This window comes from Juglans microcarpa x Juglans regia, chromosome 1D, assembly GCF_004785595.1.
Source record: "Juglans microcarpa x Juglans regia isolate MS1-56 chromosome 1D, Jm3101_v1.0, whole genome shotgun sequence".
NCBI classification, from domain to species: domain Eukaryota; kingdom Viridiplantae; phylum Streptophyta; class Magnoliopsida; order Fagales; family Juglandaceae; genus Juglans; species Juglans microcarpa x Juglans regia.
The window spans coordinates 325,499-338,174 of record NC_054594.1 but is presented as its reverse complement, the minus strand read 5'-3'; the positions used below and the strand labels follow the sequence as shown (position 1 = coordinate 338,174).

The 12,676-nt window shown below is 39.3% G+C and overlaps 1 non-coding gene across 1 annotated transcript; it reads left to right on the top strand.

Annotated features, from left to right (window-relative positions):
* Positions 1-1,307: 1,307 nt before the first annotated feature.
* LOC121243568 lies at positions 1,308-1,429 on the top strand. The gene has a single exon (XR_005936181.1). It is a non-coding gene; the product is annotated as a small nucleolar RNA snoR126 (small nucleolar RNA).
* The last annotated feature ends 11,247 nt before the right edge of the window (positions 1,430-12,676 follow it).

Sequence of the window (12,676 nt, the reverse complement as noted above, 5' to 3'; positions counted from 1 at the left end):
CTAAATATGATGTAATATATTTATCATTATTAAATGATCATTTATTACATACTTCTTTATTATCTAATAGTGATGAATGTGTCACATATTACTTATTATGATCAAAATAAGACGAGAGTGTGGTGTTATTCATATATATGTATATATGTATTGAGTGTAGATGACATGCAATATTAATTGCCAAATTCGTGCATGAACTCAATTGTTTGGTAATAAATGCCAACTTAATGCATGCACCCTAACAATTAATTCGATCGCAAGGAATTACCGAATTAAGTATTCCAAACAGAGACAGTTCAAAACTTTTAATTCGCGTTGGAACTGGCAATTACGTACGACGTTAATCGATCCTTCTTTTTTACGTAATAGGTAAACAGGAAAAACATATATAGAAAGCAACGTAATTTACAAAATTTAAGATATTAACAAAGAAAACCATGATTAATCTCATGTATTCACGTTCGAAAGCTTATTGTAAAATAGATTGACATGCACGATATTTTCGTCCAGCGAATTGTGGTTGGGAAAGGAGACTGCAACTGATCACCTAGCTGTTGGAAAAGAAGACCATTAATTTGTTGGCTTAAGGTTTACAACTTTAAAAAATCTTTTATATTTTGGAGTCAATTCTAAGGAAGGTTTGTGATAAGATTGAGGTCAAAGAAACTGGTTATTCTTATCATTATATGGGTAGCGTAGTGCCGCAGTCCAATTTTTCTTTTTCTTTTTCCGGTTTTGGATGTAACAGATAGGAATAAGGATATTGGTGGCAATGGGCAAGGACACTGGACAAATCACAAAATGGTGGATTACATTAGTGGCACAGTCAATCACATTAATAAAATGCGTAACGAATACATGAAAATAACCGTACATAAAAATTTTAATATATTAGATCATGTTTTATGTCAAGAAGGAGCCAATGCTCAAGTCTCCTGGCATTTAGGCCCAAATACTCATTTGGGTCCGTCGTGGCATTATCTAGAAGGACCGGAGCCATGGGCCGTCTGACCCAGAAGTTATCAACAATTGAGGGGACTGTAATGTTATTTCGTGCAAAAGCCTTTTCATCGTTGTATAAAACCCTCGTTTGGGATTAGGGTTCTCGTAGACCGGGAACTGATAGAGCTATTATCTACAGCAGCTGCGTGCTTTGTACTCGTCTGCTCACTGTCTTCTTCTTATCTTCCCTGTTTTTCTGGTTTTTTTGCTTGTTTTACAATTCGATTATATTCTTTTGATAATTTGTTGCGTTGCCTTTTTTGGTATTTGTGTTGTGAGTTAGTGTTTGATTTTTGACATATACGAGGCTATGATGACAAACAACATTTCTCGATTCTGATTTATGCTGTTTGGTAATGTACCAAAAAGCGACGATACAACACTTGTGTTGTTCTCTGATGACTGCGTTTGTGCGTGTCTGAGCCTTATAAGTCCTCATTCATTGTGTTTTTTTTTTTTTTTTTTTCTTTACCCAAATTCAATTTGTTTTGTTTGTGGAGGTTATGTTCGTGCCTCACAATGGTTTGGAAATTCTAGTGTGATCAAATATCGGCGCAAGCAATGTTGCCACAACCAGTTTTTGTCGACTGCTGTTGTTAAATCAAGGGGTTGTGTATAGTCTTGTGAACATACATTTCCCCTTTTGCATGTTCAAGGATGTCGCGGAAGGGTTTAGGATAAAGCATGATTCGACCCCCATTTTTGGTGGGGATGGCAAGGTGATTTGTCTGGCTGCAAATTGAACAACACAGAAAGCAATGGCATTTGTAACTGTTTTTTTTTTTTTTTTCCCTTTGCATTGGAGGAGTAAACGTGATCAAGTATGGAGGCAATGAACCATATTTTAGTTGATAGTTAGCATTGAAATTTGTAGGATTCTCATAATCTGGAGGGTTAGGAGTGGGGTCAAGGAGATCGGAGAGATATGTGGGCATTGGATCCTCTACTCCTTGGGTTGAACTTATGAGTCGTGGAGTGGCACAACAAAACAAACAAACAAAAAACTAAGGAAAAAATATATATTTACAGGGTAGAAATGCACGACTCACGAGGGTAGTAGAAGGGCCCCAGTCCGGTATCGGATTCTAAATAGGATTTTTTTTTTTTTTGGTTTGATTGTTTTGATTTTTTTTTTTTTTTTCATTTCTAGCAAATAAATAGACAGAAACTATAAAGAAAAATGTATATTATATCTAATGAATCATTCATTTTATAGTTTTCTTTTTCTCTCTTCTAGGGGTGTAATCGATTCAGTCTGATTTTGAATAAAATTTAGGATGGAACTGGTATGCACCGGTTTTGCAATTTTTAAAATTGATTATGTACCTGTTACTCTCATAAACTGGTATCTTCAGTTTTACTGATTTTCAGTCCGGTTCAGTTCGGTTTTCTGATTTTAATAAAATGTAAATTTCTCATAAAAAAATTGTTTATAAAAAATGTACTTTAAAAATCTGTTTTATTAAATATTTGTTACTATTTATAAAAATATGCTTTATAAAAAAAATTGGCTATGTAAAAAAAATTTGCTATAAAAAATAAGCTTTATAAAAAAATCTGTTATGTAAAAAAAAATTATGCTATAAAAAAATCTAATAAAAAAGAAAAACTGAAACAAGAAGTCTATTGTAAGAAAAATCTGCTATAAGCCTATAAATATAACTGCTACAAAAATTGAAAATAAAAAATCTGCAATAAAAAGAAAATTCTGCTATGGAAAAAAATAAATTTAAAAGTCTAAATTATAAGTCTAAAAGTCTAACAAATATATATTATAGTGAACCGGTCTGGTCCTAAAATTCATGGAATCGGAACCGGACTAATTCTGGCCAGTTTTGACATTTTAGAGTTCTGGAACGGACTGGTTCCACCGATTCGGACCGGTCTGGACCGGTTTTCTGGTTAAAATTTACACCCCTATTCTCTTCTCCACGTGACTTTTTATTGGTGGTCAAGGAATATGTAGGTCTTGGTTTAAAAAATTAAATAAATAGAGTTTTAATGCTGTATCAATATTTTTTTTATGAAAACATATTCATAACATGTAGGCTTTGATTTAAAAAAAAAAAAAAAAAAAAAGGTACAACCTGGAACCTGAGTTTTGGGTTTTTTAAAAATCGGTTTTAATTCGAGTTCTCACCAAGATTTCACTCGAGTTAACCCGGTCTAGATATACCCGATTTCTTGGATTGGAACCCTGATGAATAGTACTGCTTAAGAATAACAAAACATGGATTATCCTCTTTGTTAGCTGCTTACACTAATTATTATGCACACGAACATTTTTTGCTATTGGAGAGATGAATCCCTACTAATTAATAACTTCTCTCCAAAATGAAGATATTAATATTATTCTTCATTTTTGTTTATTATTGTTCTTGGTCGCAAAGCGGCGTGACATTTGAAATAGTTTTATACATCTACAAATTTAATGAACAACCATTTAAACTATGCTGCATCAACAATGCCATTGCAAGTAATTAAATTTAAGATGAATAATAACATTTTTCTTAATAGATATAATTGAATAACCAAATACATTCTTTGTGATTTTAAATAGCTTTCTAAAAAATGCACTATATTTTTTACTAAAAATAACTATGATTAACTATGTTTCGTAACTGTTTTTGCATCCCAATACTAAAATTTAGTGAGTTTTTGCTCTACAGTAGAAAATAAATCTCTAAGATTGTTTTTTTTTTTTTTTTTCAAATGGAGAGATTCCCCATACGAAAAGTTGGCAAACATGTAGGATTTCATCCACGAACAAATACAATTAGAACGATATTCTCTAATGCACAAGTCATCACCTCATGAGTCATGAGGATTATCCTTCTCAATGTGCACAAAGGGAATGAGAGATTTCTCCAACCTCAATTCATGATAACATAACCAGGGAAATTCCCTCTCTCACTAATTGCTCACAAGGAGAAAATGAACATTGAAAATACAACTTTATATATGAAAGCAAAATTTTGTTTTGCATCTCCCAAATAATCATTCATCTTTTAAATTGCTCCAAACTATCAAATGCAACAATTTGGATCCTCAAAGTATCACATTTTTTTAGTTTTCAACTTAAATGTAATTTGAAAAAACATTCGGGCTTTGTATGCTTGGACAAGGTCCTAGCAACTCGAGTTGGTGTCTTCACCTGCAAACACAAGGGAGAAAATGGGTTCGGGGTTGTCCAGGGAACCTCTGAAGCCTAAGTTAGTCTCTTCATATGTACAGTAAAGGCTAGAGCATCACCGAAATCAAAGAGAGTTTCTTGTACCCTGGGGTTTGGCCTTTATACGTGATCTATGGGGAACATTTTGTACCCCATATTAGGGAGTTCATGTCATTGATGCGATGTGGCCTTTAATGCGACGAAGACTTGTGTGGTGCCATTAATGTGGTGTGACTCCCCAAGTGGAGCTTTTACATTGGATGATCGAAGTTGCTGCTTTTCATGTTCAACGCCAAGGGATGGAAGGTTGTCCATGCTCCCCGTTCTCTTGCCTGCGCAGATCTTTAAATGACGAACGTCACTGGGGGGGAGGGTGTCAGGGTCGGCATATCTTGTCTGTCCCCATTGGTATGGTTTCCCACGAGATGCGCCTATCCATGGTTAACAAACTGTGCAGGCCAAATTCCTTCTGCAACTTTAGGGCTATAAAAGGATAGGGCCCTCGGTTATTTTGCGCAGACACAACTCGTGGATTCGAGGGGAAATTTCCACTTCCAGTTATCCTGCCAATTCCTACTAAACATTATTAATGGAAATTTCTTCATTCGTGAGGTGTCTTGATGGTGCACCTCTGAGAGGCCATGTTGCTCTGGAATGTGCTCGTTTGGCTCCCTCTCCTTTGGTAATGTCTGATAATTTCTCTCCCATGTTATTTTATGCAGTACCCATCATGGGATATGTGTTTGCCCATTCTCCCCCTACAACGCTTGTTCTCTTGCTACCTAGGGAACTTCAAAGGTCGCGAATGTCTATTTAGTCTCTTTTTGGCTTTGAGTCCATCTGTCTTCAGGTTCTTCTTGCTCCCTTGAATCTCGTTTTCTTACTTTTCTCCCTCTCTTCTCATTGTTTTGTATTTCATCTCTGTTCTCTATCCTGTCATGGCGCCCAAGAACACTGCTCACACCACTCCAAGGGGTTCCAAGAGGTACTAGTAGTTTTGCCTGAGGTTGAGTTGTTGGAGGCGGTAACAGAGGTCGATGAGGCTCTGGTGGTCTCTCCTAAGGTCGAGGTCTCGTTGACCTCTGCTCCTGCCATCACTGCCTCTATCATAGTCCCGCGAGAGACTGAGCTCGAGGCGGCGGTAAGGGGAGCCCCTAAGGAGTCGACAGTGGGAGGAGAAGCTGAGGTTGACGTGAAACTGAAGAGGAGGTTGATCTTAGGGCTAGCATTGGGGAGATGATTAATGAGGTTCATGATGCTGGAGGGAGTGAGGTTCCACAAGTCGAGCCCGGGGTCGAAAGAGCCCGTGCCAAGTCCATCTGGGGGATGGTGGGCAAGCTTAATGCATCCTGTCTGAGATAAGCCTTTAGGTGCCCTTTTATTTCTTCCATTGCCTCTTCTTGTTGTTGATTTGATTTGTGTGTTTTTTTTTAGGGAGTAGAACAGTTGGCAGCTTTCATCGTTGACGGACGGGAGGCTTTAGAGGAGGAGAGCCGAGTCATTCGCTCTCTTCCAAACTCATTTCGACACCTGATCGTATTCCATGACCAAGGCAAGTCCCTCTTCGAGTCTCTGAAGTACAAGAAGAACATGCTGGAGTCCAAGGCCCAACGCTCGATGGAGGTCGAGGCCGAGATAGTTTGGGCTCACGCCACAGTGCAGGTGGGGAAGTCACGTGTGGAGGAGTTGGAAACCAAGTCGGGAGGGACGAAGCGTTTGATGTCTTCTCACAACTTGGTTATTTAGGACCTAAAGTTAGATTTGTCTTAGGTTCGAGACCTTATTCCCCGTTTGGACGATCATCCGAGGTTGGTCAAGACAAATCGCGATCAGGCCTGATCCTTCGGCTATATCAAGAGCTTGGAGAGGATGTGAGACCATGCGCTGGTGAACTCGCAATGTAATCTAAAGTCCACTCCCCCAGATGCAACTGCCCTGGAGCATGATGTTGCTGGGGGCAAGGATTTGATACTGGATACCTTCCTTGGTGACCCCACCGGCTGACTTCTCGTTCCTTCCTAGTCTTCTATTCTTCTTCTTCTTATTCTTCTTATTTTTGTATTTTTAACTCACGCTCTTTGTGCCACATTTATACATTCATAATATACTTCTTCTTCTTCTCGAACTCTGTGTCTTCCTCTCTACCCTTACTCCTTTTTCTTTACTTTCTCTGTTGGGGAGTGTAACAATGTTGAAAGCAACTCAGATCAATTGACATGAACAACCTAGCCCTAGATGCAAGATGATTAAACTTCATTATGGAGGTCAATTAGTTTGTAAGACTAGACTCGCCTCATAGACTCCGCCCTGTAAAAGTAGTACGTCAGATTGGACTCACCCGATAAACTTGTAAACTAGATGGAGGTCAAGCATTACATTAGATTGGACTCGTCTCGTTGACCTTCGCAGGTGCGAGGGGGGGTCGAGCAATACGTTGGACTGGATTTGCCTTGTAAACTGGATGGAGGTTAAGTAGTACATCAGATTGGACTCGCTTGGTTGACCATCGCAGGTGTGAGGGGGGTCGAGCAGTACGTTAGATTGGACTTGCCCTAGACATCGGTGAAGGTTGAGCGATATGTTGAACTGGACTTGCCTCGTTAACCTTCGAAGGCGCGAGGTGGGTTGAGTAGTACTTTAGAATGGACTCGCCTTGTTAAGCCTCACAGGCACGAAGGGGTTCGAGCAATACTTTAGACTGGACTCGCCTTGTTAAGCCTAACAGGTGCGATGGGGGTCGAACAGTACATTAGACTGAACACGACTCGTTGACCCTCATAGGCGCGATAGGAGTCAAACAATATGTTAGACTGGATTCGCCTCGTTAACCCTTACAGGAGCAAGGGGTTGAGCAGTACGTTAGACTGAAATTGCCCTAGAGACTTGGACACTCGGTGAAGATTAAGCAGTACGTTAGTGTTAGGGACCCCAGTCTTGTCCCTAACACTAAGGTCCACTAGCTTGCCTTGGTGAAGATGATGACCGAGTGATCTTGCTATCTTGCTTGACTTTCACCAAAGGAATGGTGTTTGAGTAATGGAATGATGAAGATGATGCACTTAGGTAGGCTAAGTGTTTTAGGCTAAGGCAAATCAATGTGGTTGGCTAGACTTGTTCTTGAGTGAGGTGCGAAGATGATGGAGGCTAGGGTTGAATGGAAGAGATGAGGTTAGGGTTTGTTCTTGGAGAGTGGCTCCAAGTTGATGGAGTGGAAGTGTTCTAAGAGCTGATTATGGTTGTTTGATGCAATGAGAATGGTTTGGGGGTTGCCTTTGATGTTTGGGCCACTTGGATGGTGATTAAGGTTGATAAGGTGAAGTGTAGCTAGGGTTTTGTGAGATGGCTAGGGTGGATTACGAGATTTTGAAGAGTTGGCTTAGGGTTGGAGTTTAGGATGATGCTAGGGTTTGGGAATGAAATGGAAGAGTGAGGCTAGGGTTTGGAGGCTAAGGTGGGCGGATTGGGATTGACTTGGTCTTAGGAAGATTGGCTAGATTTGGTTGGTTTAGGAGTGGATATGGAAAATTTGTAAGATAGAATGAATCTTTGAGTGAAAAGGGAAATTTGAATTTGAATTAAGATGACAAGTCAATAGATGACTTAGAGAGATTGTAGGAAGAGTGATTTAAGGAATTGAATAGGATTTGCAATTCCTTAAATTAAGGGATTTGAATTTGAATTTGAATTTGAATTTGAATTTGAATTTGAATTTGAATTTGAATTTGAATTTGAATTTTAAATTTGAATTGGAATTTGAATTTGAATTTGAATTTGAATTTGAATTTTGAATTTTGAATTTGAATTTTGAATTTTGAATTTGAATTTTGAATATGGTAAGAGTTGTATAGGGCTAGGGTTTGATGGATGGGCGACTTTGGTGTGGTTGGATTTGGAAAGTGGAATGGGCGGCTATGAGGATTTGATTGAATCAACTAGGGTTCCTAAATTATAGGAACACTAGTATGGCAAGTGTAGTGGGCGGCTAGGTCACTCCCAATATGGCAAGTAGTTGCCGAAATTGAGTGGAACTTGGTAAGGGTTATGTGTTTCGGGTAGGGCATAGTTTGATGAGGCAAACCAATTATGGAAAGTGACAAACTTATGGAATAGATGACAAACAATATGGTGGTTGAGTATGTGGTATGGAATGGATCAAATGAATAATGGAATGGATGAACACCAAGAATAAATGAAGAACACGATGAACAAATGATAAATAATCAAGAACAAAGTGAATAAAAGATAGCCAATTCAACTATGATTCAAGTATTGCACATAGATGAAATAAACCTCTTTATTGATGAACTTGAAAATAACAAAGAGATCAACAATTTGGATTCAAGAATTGCACCAAGTTGTAAGAACAAGATAGATTAAACCACACATATTCACGAATTACAAGGTGTGATTCTCTCTTAGTAGTGCACCCCAAAGAGCCCAAGTGCCTTAGCACCGAATGGTGATCTCAAGAACAAAATAGTCTACCCACTAGCGAATTTGCCAAAAGATGTCAATGCAACAACTAAGGGTCCTATTTATAAGGATTACAACTTGGAAATCCCCAATAGGTCCCTTAGAAAATAAATAATTAAATAAAAATAAATAATAAAAAATAACATAGTTGGCATGGGTCAAGTTGACCCATGGCATACCCATGGCATGGGCCATGGGCATGGCTAACATGGTTGTTGGCTAACATGGTTGTTGGCATGTGGCTGACATGTCTAGTGGCTTGGCCATGGGCCACAACACATGAGTTCCTACCAGTTAGACTAGACTTGCCTTGGAGACTTGGACGAGACCAAACATATTCTGGGAGACAATTAAAACTTCATTTATAGCTTATACATTATCAAAATCAAACGCGACTTACACTTTGAATAAAAGTATTCCCACAGGTGCTTGGCCTTCCCTCGTGAATCTTTGAGCTCATATGGGCCCAGAGAACTTTTCGAAGAGGCTCGTCTAGCTCTATTAGTAGGAGAGCTTGCTTGTCCTTGGAGGAAGTGGGCCCACCCTCAACGAACCCCTTAGCTATGATTTGGATAATGTGTAAAGCCTCGGTCCCGGAGGTCTGGAGAGTTAACTCTTGTAACTTAAAATCATCTCTCATAACATATTTATATACTCCAAACTCTCAATAAAATATAAATTCATTTATTCAAAAGCAAAAATATATATTCCTCCACCAAGATTGGAGACACCAAAGAAATACCTCAATGAAAATAATTATAATCTCCATAACTATTCGAAAATATCCATGACTCAAAATACCAAAATAACATAAAATAATTTCTCTACTAAATAAAACTCTCTAATCAATACTTGTGCCCTTTGGTATTTATTTCTCTACGACCATCAAACCTTGTTAATACTTCCTACTCTTGACTTCAAGTAGAGGCATCAAAATTATCTAAAAAATATTGTGGAGATATGGGGTGAGTTATCAACTACACAGAAAGCAGAGAACATATACTAGTATGTAAATATGGGCATTTACAGAGTTCAGAATGAAGAACAAAATATTTTTACTCCAGAATGCATAATCAGAACATGTTATCAAAAATATTAGAGCGAAAATTCAAAAATATTCTTAATCAAAATTCATTTGGCAAGCATAACTGAAACATCACGTCAGAATAGAATTCCATGTTTAACCCCCGTGGTAGGATTGTACAAATCCCGACAGCTAACCCAGCAAAAACAGAATATGAAATATTCCCCTTATTCATTCTCGGAGCTCTGAGTGTGCACACAGGAAATACCACGTAGAAAACCACTTTGACTTCCAAAGTGGGTGCACTGGAAACAGAAAAATCATAATAGAGTACATAATATATTCAGAACACAACAAAATCAGATCATAATTATATAATTATGCAAAAATTTTCATATTTGCTCTTTTTGCACAATGCATAAACAAAATGCCTAAAATAAGTTAATGTCTACATCAATCATGACAGAAAATACATTCTTTTTATATAAAGTTTCATGAGTAATGCAGAACAAATAACAAAGGTTGTTTCAAATTTCTTTTCAAAACAAAATATGCATATTTTTCAAAATCAACCTCAGTTTATTTCTTTGATGCAAAATCTATCATAGGAACCCAATTTATATGGACTTTTTAATTTTTCTGAATTTTCTCACAAAAGTGCCAAACGAAAATCAATTGTCACCGAGAGAAAAAGGAACATGCAACGACGTAGGAAGCTGGGTTGTGGTCGACAATGGTGAGCGTTGTGGCAGGGCACTGGGAGAGAGAGAGAGAGAGAGAGAGAGCTACCGTGATGGAAATAGGGACGGAGAGTGGCAGTGCAGTGAATCGGCATGACTTTTCGAGAGGAAAATAGTGGACCTGGGGTGGCGCGATCGGCGTTTTCTATGGCTCTTCTAGGTGGTTCCTGTTTGTTCTGTCGTGGGTTTCGAGGCAAAGCAACTAGGCAACAGCGTTGTGGCTCATGGTGTAGAACGCATGCTCTGTTTTTGTGTGGTAGAACGGAGCCTTTTGTGGTGGTACAACTGGGTGGGTAGTGGTTTGCAGGAGAGTCTCACGATGGCAGCATGGTGGTGTGGGGTAGAGGTTTAAGTTGTGGGCCCAACGGCTTCAGTCTTGCGGGGGAGATCTCCGCATGTTGAGTTTTCATTCAAGGTTGTAGGCTGAGTGTGGGCTGGTGGTGCAAGGGCATCTCTATGGACGAGTTTTGGCTCTGGTTTATCCCACAGTGGTGCAACAACAAGGTGGCATGATTAGTTGGCATTATCGACAACTGTGGAAGGAGGTGTGGAGAAGTTGCTGGACATGAGTTGCTAGACTTCACGTAGGGAAAGAAGTTCTCAACAGCGACAACTTGATGCTGCAGCTGAGGTCGTGAAGGGGGCAGCAGTGCTTAGTTTGGCTTACTGGTGGACTATGGAGAAGGTGCGGCAATCCTAGTTTTGGAAAAATGAGGATTGCATGAATATGTAGATCGTGTGAGTATTTATATACACACTGATGTCGTGAATCCTAGAGGGATAGAGATCTGCATGGTGTGGAGACTGAACATTGGTTGTCACGGACTTGGGTTTTGGGCGTATAAGGTTTGAGCTTTTTCAATGAGTTATAGGCCTCAACTCAACCTCTAAAATAATACAACTTGTCTCATATATTTTTTGGGTCAATTCCCACTTGGCCCATTAAAAGATTTTAACCTAACTATCAAACCCTATAAAATCCACACTTTGCCAAAATAAATTTTGGACCTGTAGCTTATTCCAAAATTACTCGTTAAATCTCAAGTGAGATTTTCATGCATATTAACCCAAAAAAAAAAAAAAACAAATTATAGAACCTACGATTAGCTTGGGCTTTGTGATGGGCTTGGGTGTTACATTCCCCCCTCGTTAAAAAAATTTCGTCCTCAAGATTTGTTGTACCTAAAGCAAAGTCTAAAATACTTATCTATCACAATCCATGACTATTTAATCCTCAATCATTATGTCAAACCTAATATTTCAATATTCTAACTATCCACTACTTTCACTTGGTGCTTTAAATACCTCCTAATCCTCTTGGTATACACATTCACGCACATAGTGGTGATCATCATACACTCTAGGTCAAGTGTCCTCCTTTGGCCTTATCTGTAGTCTTGGATTGGGCCGAAGTTTTGGCTTTCCTATCGGCTTGATCTAGCTCCGTCTTTCTTGGCGTTGTCAACACTCATATCGTGTCTTCAGCATTTATGAATCCACCATCTTGGTCTATGAGTTTTCGTAGTGTAGCAGGAGTCTTCTTGGCCAACTCAACCATAAATGGGTTTGGGGCCATACACAGCCCAGAAGGACTACTAGAGTGATCTTTTCATCTTAGTTATTAGTAGTCATGCGCTTTTTGTTGAATCTAGCCAGGTAGGCCGCCAAGCTCTCGTCCTCTTGTTGCTTAATGGTTAGGAGGTAAGCTGTCGGACATCTTCTCATTCTACTGGCCATAAACTGTGTGATGAAGAAGCGAGCTAGGTCCTTAAAGCTGTAGATTGAGTTTGGTGCCAGCGACGCAAACCACACTTGCACTGTGACTTTTAGGGTAAATGGGAAGGCCCTGCATGCGATCTCCCTAGGGAATCCGTGTAGGGTCGTGAGAGCCATAAAGGTGTCCAGATGCTCCAATGGATCATTGGCTTCGTCATACAGATCTATATAGGAAATCTTGAACTTTGGTGGTATTGGCATGACCATCACCTTCGCACTGTAAGGCAAATTTGTGCCAGTGAGCATCTGATCTACTGAGGACGAGCCTCCCACCTTCTTGGTCATCTCCTCGTATTTGTCCATGAGGTTGCAAAGCTCATGCTGCTTCTTTTTCTTGTTTTCTTTACGATGTCCATCCCAACCATAGCTTATGACTTGCCCTATCCTTTGTGGTTGGGCTTAGTGTCTTCAGGCAGCTTGGTAGCATCCACCTATAGAGCCTCGTTTTCCTTCTGAAGTCTTTCCACTTGTGCGGTCAGGGTTTATATC